Consider the following 6,000-nt stretch of genomic DNA (forward strand, 5'->3'; position numbering starts at 1 on the left):
TGGGGTAATTTGTCATTTTCCAAATATTTCTGTTCATCGGGACATTCCCTTTATTTTGTGATTTCCGTTTGGGGGGTGGGGGGGGGTCTTTCTATACACATTTCTTAACCACTTAAACCCCATACTTTGTTCAGTAGAGTCCCCCAGGGCTCTGTACTAGTGACTTTTCAGTTTTCACTCTCCTACGCTAAATATCTTCGCTGGAAATAGCCGACCACCTACAAGCTCACAAGCCCCCAAGCTCATTGTGAGCTTGTATCTCCATTGAGAGCTGGATGTTTCCTGGCACTGACTGAATGTTATCTTCTCTCTGATCGTGTTTCAGAAATTCTGGGAGCTGGCCAAGCAAGTGAGTGAGTTCATGACCTGGAAGAAAGTGGAATGTCCCTTTGAGAAGGACCGCCGGATCCTGCAGTACCTGCTGACCGCTCCCGTGTTCAGCGAGGACGGTACGTAAGCGCCCAACGCAGTGTTTCCCATTCTGTGGCTCGGGGCCCCTTTGTGGCATGTGGACCCGTTTTTATGGGTTAGCGCGAGTATATATCCCTTTATTTTTCGTTTCCTACATTTAGTTTTGAATTATTATTATTTCAAAAAATTTCCCAAATTCCCCCCCAAAATTAAAATCATTTTTTTTCATTAATTAAAAGCAAATGTAAAATATAAATGATAACAAATTTCCGCAATTCCATAAATTAGAGGGATTTGAGAAAAAAGAAGTAGTGAAAATAGCTGATCTACACAACGTGTTGCTATGCGACGCGTTGTTACTGTAGCTTGAAGATCTGTTATAAACTGAGTATAAACTGAGCTCAAACACTTAAACTCTCGATACTTAGTACACTAATACTAAGTTCATCGGTATCGGCTTTGTACTTGGTACGCTCTTTTTTCCCTCTACAACCGAAAATAGCCGATCTGTAAGCCCAATAACGTGTCCCAACGCGACGCGTTGTGAGCTTGTAGATTGGCATTTTTTTTTTTTATTCCCAGAATAGGGATACTAGGGTTTAAGTTAAAAGTAAAATCACACACTCCGTCCCTTTCCTCTCCCTATACTTGGGCACCAGTAGCACATATAGGAGCATGTAATCTCACACCGACCCTCCATTTTTATCCTTGTCAAAGCGCCGCCATTGGCCGCCGGGCCTTGTCACTCAACGTATGGAGGGGCTAGACTGGGGCCGGTGTGTGTGTAATCTTCTTGATGCTATAAGCACCAGGAGAGATGCCTCCACCACCCTGCTGTTCCTCAGACATAGATAGAGAGATAGGATCACATTCAGATTAGCCTGGCCTGGCTACACACAGATTAAAGAAATAACAGCACACACCCTGTCTGTCTGGGTCTGCACTTTACTCTGTCCACTGCTGCATTATGGTGATGTCATCACTCAGCCATTCCATTGTGTTACTGCTATGCTCAGTGGTGTAAAGTAACTAAGTACACTTACTCAAGTACTGTACTTAAGTAAAACAAATTAGGAATCTTTACTTTACTGGAGTATTTTCCAATTTTCAGTGCTTTTACTTCTACTCCACTACATCTCAGAGGCAGTTATTGTACTTTTACTCCAATACAATTATTTGAAAACTTACTTACAGGTTACTGGTTACTTTGTGGATTTTGATTATTATTACAAAACATACATTAACCACTTCAGCCCTATTTAAACTTTGGCTATTTGAAAAAGGCCCGATCTACAAGCTCACAATGTGTTGTGATGCGACGCATTTTGAGCTTGTAGATCTGCTCTTTTCAAAGGATTTGATCCATCTGGAAACTTGTGAAATGGGACATTCTGCATAATGAGTACTTTTACTTTTGGTACTTAAAGTATATTTTGATCAAGGGGTTAAACCACTTTTGTACTTTTACTCAAGTACATTTGAAATACCAGACTTTTACTTGTAACAGAGTATTTCTATATTGCGGTATTGATACTTTTACTTAAGTAAAAAATGTGAGTACTTTTTCCACCACTGGTGAGAACCAATTTTGTGAAGATAAAGGTTAGAGAATAGGTGAAGTGCTCCTTTAACTCTCGACAGTCGGCCTGGTTAAAAACTAAGCGTTGTGTCTTGTGTTCTTCCCCACAGCGCTGAGCCTGGCATCGTATGAGAGTGAAGGACCTGAAAACAACATGGAGAAGGACAGGTGGAAGTCTCTGAGGTGTGTAGACCCATTCATCACCACCGTCTCTTCTTACATAATATATGCCTGCTGACCACACATAATGAAAGTTTGATTTGACTTCTATTAGTTTATGTAAACCTAAAATAATAATAATAATTCTAGAAATGCCTTCTAAGTTCTCACACTTTCAAGATTTTTCAAAAATAGCAGATGAGAGGTTGTTTATCTGCTATTTTTGAATAGCCAACGCTAAAATCTAAAATGACACGGTTTTAATGGGTTAATATCATTTAGCAGAGACGTTTGTTTTCAATGAGTCATACATAACATGGTTAACGTGGGAGATTGAAGTTGAATGGGTTTTTTATAGGATAAATGATTCTAATAAAATGAATGTCAAATATCTAAATATTGAATCAAGCAACTTGAAAACTGTCTGGGGTGCACACAGAAGCCTGAGTAAAATGAACCCAGAAGTGTTTTGTTTTCGCCCTTTAAGTAAAAATCAGAGTACTTCTTTCTGTTTCTAATAGCCGCCTCTTCTGTCCACAGGTCCACTCTGCTAAGCAGGGTGTAACGTAGTGACGTGAAGAAAGCACAGTGACGCTGAATCCTCTAGACAAGCAAAGCGCCCAGTGCCCAGTCATTGTTGTCTTTGTCCAAAATGAAGTATCCCCGTTTTGAAAGGGAAGCGACAATCTCCACTCCGGCTGAAGAGGACTGTTTTTTTCTTTTCAGTTTTTTTCATTCCTCCGGCGTCAAGATTTCTATAGAGGCGTACTGAGTTTTTACTTAACTCTTTTGTGCTGTATATTTTGGGACAGCTGTTTTTTCATCTCTTTGTATGAATTTGTATTAAGTCTTGAAAACAGTGCTATATGACCATCACCGTAATAGCCAAGGGAGGTATTTTTCTTCTCCAAAGCTGTGGGTCTGATTTATATGTCATCTCACATTGGTGTGCAAATGCCGGAAAAAAGCAGACGCGACGCGTTATGAGCTTGTAGATCTGCCGTTTTTGCCGCAGGATACCGTCACATGACGGCATACAAATTAAGCATTACAGTAGACGTTTAGCGTATGGCTGGGGGGTCAGTGGTTCCTCGGCCATCTTCAACATGTATTATCCACTGAAGCTAAAAGTTAGCTGCGGGTCAGCTAACTCATTCCGAACGGGTAGAACAAAAACAAACAAACAAACAAACAAAAAAGATTCTCTTTGTCTCAAAATGCCAGCATTCTCAGAACCGAGAAACTCCTCTCAATGTCAAAACCTTAACCTGCAACACTGTTGTTCCATTATAAAAGCTAGCCTTTTTTGTAGTTTCTCTTATTATGCATTTCTCCTCGTTTATGTATGGCGAAAATGTCTTTGGTCCGTGTGTGGTGGTCAGCCACCCTTTGTATTTCTCTGCAGAAGTTATATTTTGTGCTGTGTAAAATGCACTGGCTGCATTTGAACATGATGTCATGTTTTTTTGGTGTATGTATGTGTAAAGCCTCATCAGGAAACAGACCCCTTGTTCTTTATCAATGGGACTCTTGGCCTTGTGCTTAAAACGGAGGCGTGATGATAGTGTGTTGGTGATAATCAGTGGTGGACAATGGCTAAGTACACGTACTTGATTGAGTACTGTACTTGAGTACATCTTCGTTTTGAGTATTGAGTACTATCTGTACTTCACTACTTAGTTTTTTCCTCCCCACTACATTAGCCTACACTACGACAAATATTGTACTTTTGACTCCACTACATTGCTAGGAAGGGACCCCTGGGACCCAAACTTACAAAAGTACATTATGAATGAACCATTCATGCCCTATTAAAAAAATAGTGAACAGAATTGATCTACAAGCTCACACTGTGTAGTAATGTGGCACTTTGTGAGCATGTAGATCGGCTATTTTCACAATTTTCAGATTTTCTTTCCTTCTAAATTTCAATATAGCAACGCATTGATATTAAAAACAATATGTACTTTGTAATTTTTACTTTTGAATACTTAACTCAAGTAAAAAAAAACTTTAGGAATATTTGACCAGGAGTATCTATACTTTGACTCAAGTACTGCGATTGAGTACTTTGTCCACCACTGTATGTTAGTGATAATCAGTGTTAAAATAGCTCCATGTCGTGATGGCACAGCGAGAGGTTCAGGCACTCAGGCTTCAGCCATCTGCTGAGGGACTTAACCCACTGGTTCTCAAACCTTTTCATGTCAAGGACCCCCACGTTGATAACGTATTTGGGGGCGGACCCCCATTGGCAAATATTTTGTATAAGAGATGTCAAATTATTCCAAATTTTTGTTTTTCTGGGGACCCCGTGGAACCCTCTTCAAGGACCCCTGGGGGACCCTGTTCCCCACTTTGAGAACCACTGGTTTAACCATCTCTAGCTGTATCCCATTTTCCTCAATGTCTACTCCACTACAGAAACGTACGCTGGCACTGCCACCTTGTGGTCGATATCTAGAAGTGAATGGTGAAGGCTGCAGATGATTCCACACACACACACACACACACACGCACGCACGCACGCACGCACGCACGCACGCACGCACGCACGCACACGCACGCGCACGCACACGCACACGCACACGCACACGCACACGCACACACACACACACACACACACAAGCCTGTGCCGAACGATGTTCTCTTTGTTAAGTTTGTTTTGTCATAAATTTATAGATTATATAGATTTGTCCCCCTCTGTTTGTTTTATTTATAAATCTGTGTTTTGTTGTTTTTTCCCCCCTTTCTTTTCGCATCATCATGCCAATATTTACTATTTTATTCCTGATATTTAATTTTGTACTATAGGTACAGAACACACTTAGTCATGATATATATCAGCCTGTGTGTTTTTGTATGAGATTGTTAACCACTTGAACCCCGTATGGTTGAGCGGAGTTCCTCAGGGCTCTGTACTAGTGTATTTTCCGTTTTCTGTTACTGTGGGGAAAGCTTTAGCTGAAAAATAGCAGATCGACAAGCTCTGTGAGCTTGTCGATCTGCTATTTTTCAGCGAAAGCTTTTCCCACAATATGGATGCTGGGGTTTAAGTGGTTTGACCCCTTGAACCCCAGCACCCCTATTCTGGTGGGAGGCTGGAAAAGAAGTTCAATTGTAACTAGTTTTTAACTAAGAATAGAGGGTTTAAGTGGTTAATGTTCAGGGTAACAGCATACACTATGAAGTTAAATGGTTTAACTGATGTCCAGCTTGCCCCCCCCACACACAGACAGACTGCTGTTCTGGTTCAATGTAAATATGTTTGTTCCTTTGTATTTTCACTTTAATAAGGATTAGATGAAGACTGTTTATAAATGCATTAGTTGTGTTTTGAAAGACAAAAGTTGAATAAAAGAATGCCGATGTTGACGGACTGACTGTTTCTTTGTTTTAGTGAACCATAGTGAAGACAGTTGTCTGTTTTATTTTTATTTTTTCTCCAAAAATGAATGAAAAAAGTAATTGAAAAAACACGGCCCCCTCAGTTATTAGATGGACAATATCAGTCACCAGAACCAATGACATATGTTTTCAATGAGTCTAAATATGGTTAAAATGGAATTTGAAGTTACAAAGGGCTTGTAGCCTATAGGAAGGGGGTGTGTCTGTTAGAATTAATATCAAATATATAAATACTGAATGAAGCAACTTAAAAACTGTCTGGGTTAATCACAAAAGCCTTAGTAGACAATAAAATGACGGTGCAACACAACTCCAATTAAAATAAATCCTAGATCAACAAGTCCTTGATTAGTCCTAAACTAAGCTTTATGTAACCCTTGTTGGTGTTCATTTCAATGTGAAATGGAATAGATTAGATTCAAAGTGTCCTTATTGTCAAGATA

At 40.0% G+C, this 6,000-nt stretch overlaps 1 protein-coding gene and 1 long non-coding RNA gene across 2 annotated transcripts in view; both read left to right on the forward strand.

Moving 5' to 3' along the window:
- LOC308089222 (H-2 class II histocompatibility antigen, E-S beta chain-like) overlaps window positions 1-6,000 on the forward strand; it is a 42,137-nt gene that overhangs the window by 22,179 nt on the left and 13,958 nt on the right. The window lies entirely within an intron of this gene.
- LOC308088692 lies at window positions 320-2,847 on the forward strand. The gene is made up of 3 exons (XR_013933460.1): window positions 320-449; window positions 2,101-2,173; window positions 2,690-2,847. It is a non-coding gene; the product is annotated as an uncharacterized lncRNA (long non-coding RNA).

This window comes from Gymnoscopelus braueri (genome assembly GCF_963280865.1).
Source record: "Gymnoscopelus braueri genome assembly, chromosome: 7".
Taxonomy (NCBI): domain Eukaryota; kingdom Metazoa; phylum Chordata; class Actinopteri; order Myctophiformes; family Myctophidae; genus Gymnoscopelus; species Gymnoscopelus braueri.